Source organism: Argopecten irradians, chromosome 2 (genome assembly GCF_041381155.1).
Source record: "Argopecten irradians isolate NY chromosome 2, Ai_NY, whole genome shotgun sequence".
In the NCBI taxonomy this organism is placed as follows: Eukaryota; Metazoa; Mollusca; class Bivalvia; order Pectinida; family Pectinidae; genus Argopecten; species Argopecten irradians.
In genome coordinates, this window is record NC_091135.1 from 70197050 (window position 1) to 70216193 (window position 19144).

A 19144-nucleotide genomic window follows, 5' to 3' on the forward strand; every position below is an offset into this window, starting at 1 on the left:
GTTAAGACACAGGGGCTTGGTAATGAAGTTATAACCTAATTATTTAGTCTGGTTCATATTCTTCTGTTAAGACACAGGGGCTTGGTAATGAAGTTATAATCTATTGCTTTAGTATGGATCATATTCTTCTGTTAAGACACAGGGGCTTGGTAATGAAGTTATAACCTATTGCTTTGGTAGGGTTCATATTCTTCTGTTAAGACACAGGGGCTTGGTAATGAAGTTATAACCTATTGCTTTGGTAGGGTTCATATTCTTCTGTTAAGACACAGGAGCTTGGTAATGAAGTTATAACCTACTCCTATAAGTCCTTACAAAAACCTCTTGTTTGATGGCTACACTCCTTGGATAGAGGTCATAATGACATCACGATGACATCATAACAATGACGTTATCCTTTGTTCATGAATCAGTTATAAACAGCATAGTATTATTATTTATGCTTTGAATATGTCCTGGCATATCATATTAATGTCTCAAAAACTGCAGATAAACCAGCACCCATATTGTTTCCTTGGAGGGATCTGATTGTTAAACATAGGTCTTGCCTTCAACCTACTAAAGTAAGATTTTACATTGTACATGTATTTCATTACATTCTGAGGACAATATACATGTTTCTTTGTTGTCTTCTACATAAATGTGAACTGTTACATGTTATGTCTGTTGTGGCACACACACATATACATAGCATGGCCCCATCCCAAGTATTGAAATAAAATTGGGGTATTTTGACCTTGGATCTAGGAAGAGATATTTTGACCTTGGATCTGAGAAGCGATCTAGTGTTAGACTAAGTGTTAAAATGTGCTGATACTTTACCATTTACACCAGACTGTGTAACATCTCGGGGAGATTGACCCCAGCTACACCAGACTGTGTACCATCTCGGGGAGATTGACCCCAGCTACACCAGACTGTGTACCATCTCGGGGAGATTGACCCCAGCTACACCAGACTGTGTACCATCTCGGGGAGATTGACCCCAGCTACACCAGACTGTGTACCATCATGTGGAGATTGACCCCAGCTACACCAGACTGTGTACCATCTCGGGGAGATTGACCCCAGCTACACCAGACTGTGTACCATCTCGGGGAGATTGACCCCAGCTACACCAGACTGTGTACCATCTCGGGGAGATTGACCCCAGCTACACCAGACTGTGTACCATCTCGGGGAGATTGACCCCAGCTACACCAGACTGTGTACCATCTCGGGGAGATTGACCCCAGCTACACCAGACTGTGTACCATCTCGGGGAGATTGACCCCAGCTACACCAGACTGTGTACCATCTCGGGGAGATTGACCCCAGCTACACCTGACTGTGTACCATCCCGGGGAGATTGACCCCAGCTACACCAGACTGTGTACCATCCCGGGGAGATTGACCCCAGCTACACCAGACTGTGTACCATCCCGGGGAGATTGGCCCCAGCTACACCAGACTGTGTACCATCTCGGGGAGATTGACCCCAGCTACACCAGACTGTGTACCATCTCGTGGAGATTGACCCCAGCTACACCAGACTTTGTACCATCTCGGGGAGATTGACCCCAGCTACACCAGACTGTGTACCATCTCGTGGAGATTGACCCCAGCTACACCAGACTTTGTACCATCTCGGGAGATGGACCCCAGCTACACCAGACTGTGTACCATCTCGGGGAGATTGACCTCAGCTACACCAGACTGTGTACCATCTCGGGGAGATTGACCCCCGCCTTCTGCCATCACCTGTGATTTCCTGTTAGTAGGTATACATTAGGTTTTTGGCAGTGTCCTAAGATAATCATTCCATCACAAGAAGCTGGGGTAGTGATTAGGTGTCTTAGCTACTTACATTATCTTATCATACCTTTTGCCAAGGTTTTTCATATAGGTACTAATTTTCATAAGTTTTTATGAACCATAGAAGATTCTTCCCAAAATAAAAGCTTAGCATATTTTTTAATATCTTGAATATTTTGAACTTGTCTTATCTTTCAGATTATAATTGTTGAAGTATTCCTGTTTTAAAATATTTTAACAAAGTTACTTACTGTACTTCCCTGACTTAGACTTGATGGTGTTTTTAAAAGCCACCTGGCTTGATAAAAAGTTCAATTACATATTTGACTTCCTGCTGTAATATTTTTTCATTATTTACCAGATCTTCACAGAATGCTCCTCTAGCTGTCATTAGAGTTTTTAGTCACTTTTTACCAGATTACACTCACCCAACTGCTGTGTTAGTAAGGTGGTTCCTCAGTCATCACGTCTAAAACAGCCAGACAGTCACTTAGAATATCAATGGTGAATTCATTGAGGATAAATCAGATTTTCAGTGCATTTAAACATATTCAGGGAAGGTAATTGTTCACAGCTCCAGACCTCCGTGGAGTTCTCATCCAAAAGTCTCTATATAAATCATTCAAAACGTTTTGTTTTCCACCTTGAATTAAATACTAACTTTTAGAGTTTTTCCCTTCCACTTCCTTCCTTAACTCTTTTTATTATGACTTGATTTGTTTGTTTTTCAAAGCTGGGTAAGAGTCCAATTTATAGAACCTGTTGAGGATGTAATTGTTCCTCTTCATAATGATAGAACGTTTTACATACAAAATACATATCTTTTGTTTACTTTTCATATCTGTCAGTCATATAAACAATATTTCATGTGAAGAAAAAAGTAGGTGCAACCAGAGGTATGAAATAAATCTAATGTGAAAATATGGTTTCCTTTTTCGTACGAATTGTTTTAAATGTGACTTTATTGGAACTTCGTGACCTTTCTTTTGTTAAGGTCAAGGTCATATATGTATGTTTTTGTCCTTTGATGTGTTTTCCTTGTCACCATGTGTTTTACAATATTTTGTTTTAGTTGATGTCATGACTTTGTAATGTATATCGTTGATGTCATGACTTTGTAATGTACATCATACTCTGCAGGAGAGTCATTTCAGACTCTGGTGCAAATCACTGTTTTTGTTGATAATGTCGATTAAATTTTGTAATGAGGAAAATCTGAATCTGTTTTTGTTTCAACTAGAAAGTAAAGCTCCATTGAAACAGATATGCAGAGTTGTGTCCAGGCTGTAAGTTCTAATTAAGTGAGTTATGGAATACATTGATACTATCATAACAAAAACGATCCCTGTGTACACTGTATACACAACATGCTTTCATGGGCAGGTTACTTCTTCTGTAATCAAAATAAAAGTACCACCAAGCTATCAATATTCTACCAAATAAACATGGAGACTTATCAAAGTTCTACTGCACACACAGCTACAACAGACTTACAAAGTACTACTGTACACATAACTACAACATACAGACTTACAAAGTACTACTGTACACATAACTACAACATACAGACTTACAAAGTACTACTGTACACATAACTACAACATACAGACTTACAAAGTACTACTGTACACATAACTACAACATACAGACTTACAAAGTACTACTGTACACATAACTACAACATACAGACTTACAAAGTACTACTGTACACATAACTACAACATACAGACTAACAAAGTACTACTGTACACATAACTACAACATACAGACTTAACAAAGTACTACTGTACACATAACTACAACATACAGACTTACAAAGTACTACTGTACACATAACTACAACATACAGACTAACAAAGTACTACTGTACACATAGCTACAACATACAGACTAACAAAGTACTACTGTACACATAACTACAACATACAGACTAACAAAGTACTACTGTACACATAACTACAACATACAGACTTACAAAGTACTACTGTACACATAACTACAACATACAGACTTACAAAGTACTACTGTACACATAACTACAACATACAGACTTACAAAGTACTACTGTACACATAACTACAACATACAGACTAACAAAGTACTACTGTACACACATAACTACAACATACAGACTTAACAAAGTACTACTGTACACATAGCTACAACATACAGACTTACAAAGTACTACTGTACACATAGCTACAACATACAGACTTACAAAGTACTACTGTACACATAGCTACAACATACAGACTTACAAAGTACTACTGTACACATAACTACAACATACAGACTTACAAAGTACTACTGTACACATAGTACAACATACAGACTTACAAAGTACTACTGTACACATAACTACAACATACAGACTTACAAAGTACTACTGTACACATAACTACAACATACAGACTAACAAAGTACTACTGTACACATAACTACAACATACAGACTTACAAGTACTACTGTACACATAACTACAACATACAGACTAACAAAGTACTACTGTACACATAACTACAACATACATACAGACTTACAAAGTACATACTACTGTACACACATACTACAACATACAGACTAACAAAGTACTACTGTACACATAACTACAACATACAGACTAACAAAGTACCACTGTACACATAACTACAACATACAGACTAACAAAGTACTACTGTACACATAACTACAACATACAGACTAACAAAGTACTACTGTACACATAACTACAACATACAGACTAACAAAGTACTACTGTACACATAACTACAACATACAGACTAACAAAGTACTACTGTACACATAACTACAACATACAGACTAACAAAGTACTACTGTACACATAACTACAACATACAGACTAACAAAGTACTACGTACAGACAACAGTACTACTTACACAACACAACATAAGACTAACAAAGTACTACTGTACACATAACTACAACATACAGACTAACAAAGTACTACTGTACACATAACTACAACATACAGACTAACAAAGTACTACTGTACACATAACTACAACATACAGACTAACAAAGTACTACTGTACACATAACTACAACATACAGACTAACAAAGTACTACTGTACACATAACTACAACATACAGACTAACAAAGTACTACTGTACACATAGCTACAACATACAGACTAACAAAGTACTACTGTACACACATAACTACAACATACAGACTAACAAAGTACTACTGTACACATAACTACAACATACAGACTAACAAAGTACTACTGTACACATAACTACAACATACAGACTAACAAAGTACTACTGTACACACAACTACAACATACAGACTAACAAAGTACTACTGTACACATAACTACAACATACAGACTAACAAAGTACTACTGTACACATAACTACAACATACAGACTAACAAAGTACTACTGTACACATAACTACAACATACAGACTAACAAAGTACTACTGTACACATAACTACAACATACAGACTAACAAAGTACTACTGTACACATAACTACAACATACAGACTAACAAAGTACTACTGTACACATAACTACAACATACAGACTAACAAAGTACTACTGTACACATAACTACAACATACAGACTAACAAAGTACTACTGTACACATAACTACAACATACAGACTAACAAAGTACTACTGTACACATAACTACAACATACAGACTAACAAAGTACTACTGTACACATAACTACAACATACAGACTAACAAAGTACTACTGTACACATAACTACAACATACAGACTAACAAAGTACTACTGTACACATAACTACAACATACAGACTAACAAAGTACTACTGTACACATAACTACAACATACAGACTAACAAAGTACTACTGTACACATAACTACAACATACAGACTAACAAAGTACTACTGTACACATAACTACAACATACAGACTAACAAAGTACTACTGTACACATAACTACAACATACAGACTAACAAAGTACTACTGTACACATAGCTACAACATACAGACTAACAAAGTACTACTGTACACATAACTACAACATACAGACTAACAAAGTACTACTGTACACATAACTACAACATACAGACTAACAAAGTACTACTGTACACATAACTACAACATACAGACTAACAAAGTACTACTGTACACATAACTACAACATACAGACTAACAAAGTACTACTGTACACATAACTACAACATACAGACTAACAAAGTACTACTGTACACATAACTACAACATACAGACTAACAAAGTACTACTGTACACATAACTACAACATACAGACTAACAAAGTACTACTGTACACATAACTACAACATACAGACTAACAAAGTACTACTGTACACATAACTACAACATACAGACTAACAAAGTACTACTGTACACATAACTACAACATACAGACTAACAAAGTACTACTGTACACATAACTACAACATACAGACTAACAAAGTACTACTGTACACATAGCTACAACATACAGACTAACAAAGTACTACTGTACACATAACTACAACATACAGACTAACATATAGTACACAACTACAATAGTACTACAAGTACTACTGTACACATAACTACAACATACAGACTAACAAAGTACTACTGTACACATAACTACAACATACAGACTAACAAAGTACTACTGTACACATAACTACAACATACAGACTAACAAAGTACTACTGTACACATAACTACAACATACAGACTAACAAAGTACTACTGTACACATAACTACAACATACAGACTAACAAAGTACTACTGTACACATAACTACAACATACAGACTAACAAAGTACTACTGTACACATAACTACAACATACAGACTAACAAAGTACTACTGTACACATAACTACAACATACAGACTAACAAAGTACTACTGTACACATAACTACAACATACAGACTAACAAAGTACTACTGTACACATAACTACAACATACAGACTAACATAGTACTACTGTACACATAACTACAACATACAGACTAACAAAGTACTACTGTACACATAACTACAACATACAGACTAACAAAGTACTACTGTACACATAACAACAACAGATACAAGTACACTGACTAACAAAGACTACTACTGTACACATAACTACAACATACAGACTAACAAAGTACTACTGTACACATAACTACAACATACAGACTAACAAAGTACTACTGTACACATAACTACAACATACAGACTAACAAAGTACTACTGTACACATAACTACAACATACAGACTAACAAAGTACTACTGTACACATAACTACAACATACAGACTAACAAAGTACTACTGTACACATAACTACAACATACAGACTAACAAAGTACTACTGTACACATAACTACAACATACAGACTAACAAAGTACTACTGTACACATAACTACAACATACAGACTAACAAAGTACTACTGTACACATAACTACAACATACAGACTAACAAAGTACTACTGTACACATAACTACAACATACAGACTAACAAAGTACTACTGTACACATAACTACAACATACAGACTAACAAAGTACTACTGTACACATAACTACAACATACAGACTAAGTACTACTGTACACATAACTACAACATACAGACTAACAAAGTACTACTGTACACATAACTACAACATACAGACTAACAAAGTACTACTGTACACATAACTACAACATACAGACTAACAAAGTACTACTGTACACATAACTACAACATACAGACTAACAAAGTACTACTGTACACATAACTACAACATACAGACTAACAAAGTACTACTGTACACATAACTACAACATACAGACTAACAAAGTACTACTGTACACATAGCTACAACATACAGACTAACAAAGTACTACTGTACACATAACTACAACATACAGACTAACAAAGTACTACTGTACACATAACTACAACATACAGACTAACAAAGTACTACTGTACACATAACTACAACATACAGACTAACAAAGTACTACTGTACACATAACTACAACATACAGACTAACAAAGTACTACTGTACACATAACTACAACATACAGACTAACAAAGTACTACTGTACACATAACTACAACATACAGACTAACAAAGTACTACTGTACACATAACTACAACGTACAGACTTATCAAAGTACAACTGTACACATAACTACAACATACAGACTAACTAAGTACTACTGTACACACAACTACAACATACAGACTAACAAAGTACTACTGTACACATAACTACAACATACAGACTAACAAAGTACTACTGTACACATAACTACAACATACAGACTAACAAAGTACTACTGTACACATAACTACAACATACAGACTAACAAAGTACTACTGTACACATAACTACAACATACAGACTAACAAAGTACTACTGTACACATAACTACAACATACAGACTAAACAAAGTACTACTGTACACATAACTACAACATACAGACTAACAAAGTACTACTGTACACATAACTACAACATACAGACTAACAAAGTACTACTGTACACATAACTACATCATACAGACTAACAAAGTACTACTGTACACATAACTACAACATACAGACTAACAAAGTACTACTGTACACATAACTACAACATACAGACTAACAAAGTACTACTGTACACATAACTACAACATACAGACTAACAAAGTACTACTGTACACATAACTACAACATACAGACTAACAAAGTACTACTGTACACATAACTACAACATACAGACTAACAAAGTACTACTGTACACATAACTACAACATACAGACTAACAAAGTACTACTGTACACATAACTACAACATACAGACTAACAAAGTACTACTGTACACATAACTACAACATACAGACTAACAAAGTACTACTGTACACATAACTACAACATACAGACTAACAAAGTACTACTGTACACATAGCTACAACATACAGACTAACAAAGTACTACTGTACACATAACTACAACATACAGACTAACAAAGTACTACTGTACACATAACTACAACATACAGACTAACAAAGTACTACTGTACACATAACTACAACATACAGACTAACAAAGTACTACTGTACACATAACTACAACATACAGACTAACAAAGTACTACTGTACACATAACTACAACATACAGACTAACAAAGTACTACTGTACACATAACTACAACATACAGACTAACAAAGTACTACTGTACACATAACTACAACATACAGACTAACAAAGTACTACTGTACACATAACTACAACATACAGACTAACATAGTACTACTGTACACATAACTACAACATACAGACTAACATAGTACTACTGTACACATAACTACAACATACAGACTAACAAAGTACTACTGTACACATAACTACAACATACAGACTAACAAAGTACTACTGTACACATAACTACAACATACAGACTAACAAAGTACTACTGTACACATAACTACAACATACAGACTAACAAAGTACTACTGTACACACATAACTACAACATACAGACTAACAAAGTACTACTGTACACATAACTACAACATACAGACTAACAAAGTACTACTGTACACATAACTACAACATACAGACTAACAAAGTACTACTGTACACATACTACACACAACTACAACATACAAGACTAACAAAGTACTACTGTACACATAACTACAACATACAGACTAACAAAGTACTACTGTACACATAACTACAACATACAGACTAACAAAGTACTACTGTACACATAACTACAACATACAGACTAACAAAGTACTACTGTACACATAACTACAACATACAGACTAACAAAGTACTACTGTACACACATAACTACAACATACAGACTAACAAAGTACTACTGTACACATAACTACAACATACAGACTAACAAAGTACTACTGTACACATAACTACAACATACAGACTAACAAAGTACTACTGTACACATAACTACAACATACAGACTAACAAAGTACTACTGTACACATAACTACAACATACAGACTAACAAAGTACTACTGTACACCATAACTACAACATACAGACTAACAAAGTACTACTGTACACACAACTACAACATACAGACTAACAAAGTACTACTGTACACATAACTACAACATACAGACTAACAAAGTACTACTGTACACATAACTACAACATACAGACTAACAAAGTACTACTGTACACATAACTACAACATACAGACTAACAAAGTACTACTGTACACATAACTACAAACATACAGACTAACAAAGTACTACTGTACACATAACTACAACATACAGACTAACAAAGTACTACTGTACACACAACTACAACATACAGACTAACAAAGTACTACTGTACACATAACTACAACATACAGACTAACAAAGTACTACTGTACACATAACTACAACATACAGACTAACAAAGTACTACTGTACACATAACTACAACATACAGACTAACAAAGTACTACTGTACACATAACTACAACATACAGACTAACAAAGTACTACTGTACATAACTACACATAACTAACAAAGTACTACTGTACACATAATACATACAAGTACTACTGTACACAACTAACATACAGACTAACAAAGTACTACTGTACACATAACTACAACATACAGACTAACAAAGTACTACTGTACACATAAACTACAACATACAGACTAACAAGTACTACTGTACACATAACTACAACATACATACAGACTACATAGTACTACTGTACACATAACTACAACATACAGACTAACAAAGTACTACTGTACACATAACTACAACATACAGACTAACAAAGTACTACTGTACACATAACTACAACATACAGACTAACAAAGTACTACTGTACACATAACTACAACATACAGACTAACAAAGTACTACTGTACACATAGCTACAACATACAGACTTACAAAGTACTACTGTACACACTACAACTACAACATACAGACTAACAAAGTACTTACTGTACACATAACTACAACATACAGACTAACAAAAGTACTACTGTACACATAACTACAACATACAGACTAACAAAGTACCACTGTACACATAACTATACATCATACAGACTAACAAAGTACTACTGTACACATAACTACAACATACAGACTAACAAAGTACTACTGTACACATAACTACAACATACAGACTAACAAAGTACTACTGTACACACATAACTACAACATACAGACTAACAAAGTACTACTGTACACATAACTACAACATACAGACTAACAAAGTACTACTGTACACATAACTACAACATACAGACTAACAAAGTACTACTGTACACATAACTACAACATACAGACTAACAAAGTACTACTGTACACATAACTACAACATACAGACTAACAAAGTACTACTGTACACATAACTACAACATACAGACTAACAAAGTACTACTGTGGTAATGAGACACCAACAGTCATGGTCATGGCAGGGAAAAACGGTAACAGACAGATTCAGATACAGTAGTAGAATTGTGGTAATGAGACACCAACAGTCATGGTCATGACAGGAAAAAACGGTAACAGCCAGGTAAAGTGGTAGAACTTGTGGTAATGAGACACCAATAGTCATCGCCAGGGCAGGGGAAATCGGTAACAGCCAGATACAATAGTAGAACCTGTGGCAATGAGACACCAACAGTCATGGTCATGACCGGGGAAAACGGTAACAGCCAGATACAGTGGTAGAACTTGTGGTAATGAGAGACACTTATAGTCATGGCCAGGGCAGGGGAAATCGGTAACAGTCAGAAACAGTAGTAGAACTTGTGGTAATCAGACACCTATAGTCATGGCAAGGGCAGGGAAAATCGGTAACAGCCAGATACAGTAGTAGAACTTGTGGTAATGAGACACCTATAGTCATGGCCAGGGCAGGGGAAAACGGTAACAGTCCGATACAGTGGTAGAACTTGTGGCAATGAGACACCTATAGTCATGGCCAGGGCAGGGGAAATCGGTAACAGCCAGATATAGTAGTAGAACTTGTGGTAATGAGACACTAACAGTCATGGTTAGGTCAGGGGAAAACGGTAACAGTCAGATACAGTGATAGAACATGAGGCAATGAGACACCAACAGTCAATGTCAAGACAGGGGGAAAGCGGTAACAGCCAGATACAGTGGTAGAACTTGTGGTAATGAGACACCTATAGTCAAGGTCATGACAGGGGGAAAACGGTAACAGCCAGGTACAGTGGTAGAACTTGTGGTAATGAGACACCAACAGTCATGGTCATGACCGGGGAAAACTGTAACAGCCAGATACAGTAGTAGAACTTGTGGTAATGAGACACCTATAGTCAAGGTCATGACAGGGGGAAAACGGTAACAGCCAGATACAGTGGTAAACTTGTGGTAATGAGGGACACCTATAGTCATGGTCATGGCAGGGAAAAACGGTAACAGCCAGATACAGTAGTAGAACTTGTGGTAATGAGACACCAACAGTCAAGGTCATGACAGGGGGAAAACGGTAACAGCCAGATACAGTGGTAGAACTTGTGGTAATGAGACACCTATAGTCATGGCCAGGGCAGAAAAAAACGGTAACAGTCAGATACAGTAGTAGAACGTGTGGTAATGAGACACCTATAGTCAGGTCATGACAGGGGGAAAACGGTAACAGCCAGATACAGTGGTAGAACTTGTGGTAATGAGACACCTATAGTCATGGTCATGACCGGGGAAAACGGTAACAGTCAGATACAGTAGTAGAACTTGTGGTAATGGGACACCTATAGTCATGGCCATGGCAGGGGAAAACGGTAACAGCCAGATACAGTGGTAGAACTTGTGGTAATGAGACACCTATAGTCAAGGTCATGACAGGGGGAAAACGGTAACAGCCAGATACAGTGAGGTAGAACTTGTGGTAATGAGACACCTATAGTCATGGTCATGACAGGGGGGAAAACGGTAACAACAGTCAGATACAGTGGTAGAACTTGTGGTAATCAGACACCAACAGTCATGGTCATGACCGGGGAAAACGGTAACAGTCAGATACAGTGGTAGACCTTGTGGTTATCAGACACCTATAGTCATGGTCATGACAGGGGAAAACGGTAACAGCCAGATAACAGTGGTAGAACTTGTGGTAATGGGACACCTATAGTCATGGTCATGGACAGGGGAAAACGGTAACAGCCAGATACAGTGGTAGAAACTTGTGGTAATGAGACACCTATAGTCATGGTCATGACAGGGGGAAAACGGTAACAGCCAGATACAGTGGTAGAACTTGTGGTAATGAGACACCTATAGTCAAGGTCATGACCAGGGAAAACGGTAACAGCCAGATACAGTGGTAGAACTTGTGGTAATGAGACACCAACAGTCATGGTCATGACAGGGGAAAACGGTAACAGCCAGATACAGTAGTAAACTTGTGGCAATGAGACACCTACAGTCATGGTCATGACCGGGGAAAACGGTAACAGCCAGATACAGTAGTAGAACTTGTGGTAATGAGACACCTATAGTCATGGTCAGGACATTGGAAAACGGTAACAGCCAGATACAGTAGTAGAACTTGTGGTAATGAGACACCAATAGTCATGGTCATGACGGGGAAAAACGGTAACAGCCAGATACAGTAGTAGAACTTGTGGTAATGAGACACCTATAGTCATGGTCCATGGATGGGGGAAAACGGTAACAGCCAGATACAGTGGTAGAAACTTGTGGAATGAGACACCTATAGTCATGGTCATGGCAGGGAAAAACGGTAACAGCCAGATACAGTGGTAGAACTTGTGGTAATGAGACACCAATAGTCATGGTCATGACCGGGGAAAACGGTAACAGCATCAGATACAGTGGTAGAACTTGTGGTAATGGAGACACCTATAGTCATGGTCATGGCAGGGGAAAACGGTAACAGCCAGATACAGTGGTAGAACTTGTGGTAATGAGACACCTATAGTCATGGTCATGACAGGGGAAAACGGTAACAGCCAGATACAGTAGTAGAACTTGTGGTAATGAGACACCTACAGTCATGGTCATGACAGGGAAAAACGGTAACAGCCAGATACAGTAGTAGAACTTGTGGTAATGAGACACCAACAGTCATGGTCATGACGGGGAAAACGGTAACAGCCAGATACAGTAGTAGAACTTGTGGTAATGAGACACCTATAGTCATGGCCAGGGCAGGGGAAATCGGTAACAGCCAGATACAGTAGTAGAACTTGTGGTAATGAGACACCTATAGTCATGGCCAGGGCAGGGAAAACGGTAACAGCCAGATACAGTGGTAGAACTTGTGGTAATGAGACACCTATAGTCATGGCCATGACAGGGGAAAACGGTAACAGCCAGATACAGTAGTAGAACTTGTGGTAATGAGACACCTAGTCAAGGTCATGACAGGGGGAAACACGGTAACAGCCAGATACAGTGGTAGAACTTGTGGAAATGAGACACCACAGTCAAGGTCATGACAGGGGGAAAACGGTAACAGCCAGATACAGTGGTAGAACTTGTGGTAATGAGCCCAACACCAAACAGTCATGGTCATGGCAGGGGGAAACCAACGGTAACAGCCAGATACAGTGGTAGAACTTGTGGTAATGAGACACCAACAGTCAAGGTCATGACAGGGGAAAACGGTAACAGCCAGATACAGTAGTAGAACTTGTGGTAATCAGACACCAACAGTCATGGTCAGGGCAGGCAAATAAGGTAACAGCCAGATACAGTAGTAGAACTTGTGGTAATGAGACACCTATAGTCATGGATACAGTGTAGAACTGTGGACATGGAAAACGTAACAGCCAGATACAGTAGTAGAACTTGTGGTAATGAGACACCAACAGTCGGTCATATGGGGATGGTGTATCAGCCTGATTCAGGGCAACAATCAGGGGAAGTGTACATGAGTAACAGTCATATAGACGGGGAAACAGAAACATACATGTAAGCACCGACGTACAGAAAGTAAGAACTTGTGGTAATGAGACACCTATAGTCAAAATGGATCATGAAGGAAAAATGAGGTATCGGGATAAAAAAACGGTAACAGCTATCGACAGATACAGATACAGTAGTAGAACTTGTGGTAATGAGACACCTATAGTCATGGTCATGGCAGGGAAAAACGGTAACAGACAGATACAGTAGTAGAACTTGTGGTAATGAAACACCTATAGTCATGGCCATGGCAGGGGAAAACGGTAACAGACAGATTCAGATACAGTAGTAGAACTTGTGGTAATGAGACACCTATAGTCATGGCCAGGGCAGGGGAAAACGGTAACAGACAGATTCAGAAACAGTAGTAGAACTTGTGGTAATCAGACACCTATAGTCATGGCCAGGGCAGGGGAAAACGGCAACAGCCAGATACAGTAGTAGAACTTGTGGTAATGAGACACCAACAGTCATGGTCATGACAGGGAAAAACGGTAACAGCCAGATACAGTAGTAGAACTTGTGGTAATGAGACACCAACAGTCATGGTCATGACCGGGGAAAACGGTAACAGCCAGATACAGAAGTAGAACTTGTTGTAATCAGACACCTATAGTCATGGTCATGACAGGGGGAAAACGGTAACAGCCAGATACAGTAGTAGAACTTGTGGTAATGAGACACCTATAGTCATGGCCAGGGCAGGGAAATCGGTAACAGCCAGGTACAGTGGTAGAACTTGTGGCAATGAGACACCAACAGTCATGGCCATGACATTGGAAAACGGTAACAGCCAGATACAGTAGTAGAACTTGTGGAAATGAGACACCCACAGTCAAGGTCATGACAGGGGGAAAACGGTAACAGCCAGATACAGTGGTAGAACTTGTGGAAATGAGACACCCACAGTCAAGGTCATGACAGGGGGAAAACGGTAACAGCCAGGTACAGTGGTAGAACTTGTGGTAATGAGGCACCAACAGTCATGGTCATGGCAGGGGGAAAACACTAACAGCCAGATACAGTGGTAGAACTTGTAGCAATGAGACACCAACAGTCAAGGTCATGACAGGGAAAACGGTAACAGCCAGATACAGTGGTAGAACTTGTGGTAATGAGACACCAACAGTCAAGGTCATGACCGGGGAAAACGGTAACAGCCAGATACAGTAGTAAATTGTGGCAATGAGACACCAACAGTCATGGTCATGACCGGGGAAAACGGTAACAGCCAGATACAGTAGTAGAACTTGTGGTAATGAGACACCTATAGTCATGGTCATGACAGGGGGAAAACGGTAACAGCCAGATACAGTAGTAGAACTTGTGGTAATGAGACACCAACAGTCGGTCATATGGGGATGGGTGTTATGGTGACACAAACCTCCGGACCTGATTCTTTTGTCAGGGAGACAGCAACAATCAGGAGGAAGGGTGTCAATGAGACAGCAATAGTCAGGGTCATATGAGGACGGGTGTCAGTCAATATGACACACGATACACATACATGTAAGCACCGAGCCGTGACAGAAATAACGGAAAAATGAAATGTTTGTTATATAAAGATAAACTGGGAAGGAATGTAAACAAAATGTGATAATGAATGGAAAAATGAGGTATTCGGGATAAAAATATCTAACCCTGCTGATATGTTATCCAGAGAGTTAGGCTATCGACTAGGAGTAACGGTAGGCGGAGGTGATGATTTAGGACTAACGACCTAACACTTTCTGGGTTATCTGTTCTCGGAAATGTTTATAACGTAACTCAGCTTGCCGGTAAACCAGATAGTCCTTATCTGTCATAATGTGAACTACAATGTGCCATCTTCAAGCCACTTTTTAAAAAATGTAACATTTAGTTCTTATCGAGTTATTTTTCATTTTCATCCTCAATATATAAGAAACGCGTCTCTTCTGGGTGGGACTACATGTACTCTCCTTCGATAAGAACTACAGTCAATATATTTGAAGTAAATGTGACACCATATTAACCGATTCATTCATATCAGACTTTGTGTTTTGATCATCAGCTGATATCCTACACAATACAGTATTATATTTTGTATATGCTAGTTTATTACAGGAAGAATGGTGACCTGTGGGTACCACCCTAATGAACCCAACGAGTGGCCATTTAATGATAGATGTCTAGTACATGATAAAGATATATCCTCTACATCAAACTCGGCTCTCTACATACATGTTCTTTATGATAACTGTTGTCAACTAGCCTTGACATTATAAAATAAATCCATGTATTTCCAATGTTTATCCAGTTCATGTTTAAAACAATTTAAGTTCTTAACACAAACAACACTCCGCTTGATTACGTAACGAAAAAACTTGTTTTCTCTTTAAGGTGGTACAATGTTAATTGTTATGTCCCTATAAAATAGTTTCTATATAAACTCTATTGACAAAAATGCCAATAAATGAATTGTTAAAATAGTCTGTTAAAATGTGCTGTTCGACCGGGGTGACGTCACAATGGGGTATAGCAAAACAGTTATCGACTGGGTTTTCGGGCAACAGATGACTTGCATATCTTGGACCCTCACACAAACTGTTGCCCTCGGCATTCGGACTTGGGCAACAGTTTGTCTACGGGTCCAGCAAATCATCTGTTGCCCTCAACCCCAGTCAACAACTGTATAGTGTTGCACTTTCTTGCACTCCTTCTATTGTTCCGATGTGTTACGATCTGTAGCCAGATAACACATCATGATGAGTTCTCACTAATGTTTTATATAATTAGAAGGGTTTCTTTGTCCAAATATATAAGTCCTCTTCTGATTATTGCCATCATCACATTTTATTTTTGTTTTCTAATACAGGTTTCCAATATATATGGGGTTCACAAACTCGTGGATATTAACCCGCTTTGTAATCTCGCGAGAATGCTAATATCTGAGTAAGGACACGCATACATGCTGCTTCAGGAATTTACGAAACAATGGCGATTAGATTATTGAAACGCTAAATGTTGCTTATCCCACCTCTGCATGTTAATGAGAGTTAATATAAAAACGAGAAGATAACCCCGGATAAGTAAAAGTCTTGATCAAAGAATGCTTAGACGACAGTACACTGACAGTTATTTCCAAAGATGTCTAATTCTGATTCAGTCATGTCTCTGAGATAAAGGAGCTCAGTTTTGATTACGACCTACCCTCCAAATGCACATGGTATAAATCTGACAACTTCCGGAATACGTAGATAGTTGACTTTTCAGTGTATTAAACTGATTAATTCCTTATTATCATTCTGTTTCAGAGGGGATGTGACAACTTCCCATTTAAGGCCATGTTCTGGTGACTTTTGTGCTCCCATTACTTCAGTTCGTGTGCTACATCAGCAGATAATGACATTTCGTCGCAACATCCATTAGCACCTTGCTGAATCAGGATTACAATGGGGCAAAAATGCTTATTACATTTTCCTGAATTCTCAAGTTCAGATACCTCAAATGAATAAAAACATCGGCGGCTAAACATTACCCATGTTGCAATATAAGAAGTCGGTATTGTCGTTTGGAGAAGTAATTTTTTGATAGCTGGTCATATTCTAATTATCTTTTTGGAAGAGTCATTCCTCGATCCCTTGTCATATTCAAATTGTCTTTTGGAAAAGTCATGTCGCCATCGCCTGTCATTTTCAAATTGTCTTTTCTACTAAACTGGTTCTTGCAATAGGCACTCTAAAGCGGCGAGTTTCCGAAGAATAAGGTTTAGACGACAGGAGAATGAAAAATAATAAGCAAAGACATCCACCTTCCCGGGCTCGATGGTTATATGGTTAATTGTTCGAACTCTTGATACGTAAACAAATACCCGCACCCAGCAAACTGGCATCGTAAGTTTCCACCATATTTAGCACCAGATACGTAAACAAATACCCGCACCCAGCAAACTGGTATCGTAAGTTTCCACCATATTTAGCACCAGATACGTAAACAAATACCCGCACCCAGCAAACTGGCATCGTAAGTTTCCACCATATTTAGCACCAGATACGTAAACAAATACCCGCACCCAGCAAACTGGCATCGTAAGTTTCCAGATACGTAAACAAATACCCGCACCCAGCAAACTGGCATCGTAAGTTTCCACCATATTTAGCACCAGGCAATTCAAGGAGAACGGTTTGAATATTGAATCCCCAGTCGATGTTTTACAGAGGACGTGCAGTTGTTAGATCATAGACCCGTATTTAGCACACTGGTAATTCACAGATATATATTGGTATATATAGTATGTATGTGATTTACCAGCGTGCTAAACACCTATATAGCGGGTGTCCATATTTCGACGGGGTCCAAATTTCGCCATTTTTATGATAACAACTGATAATTTGGTAATCATAACATTAAATGAGCAGCACAGTATCAGTAAGAAATAAAGATAATCTTCATAACAATATTCAAACAATAAAATTCCATACCGTATTGGTAGTCA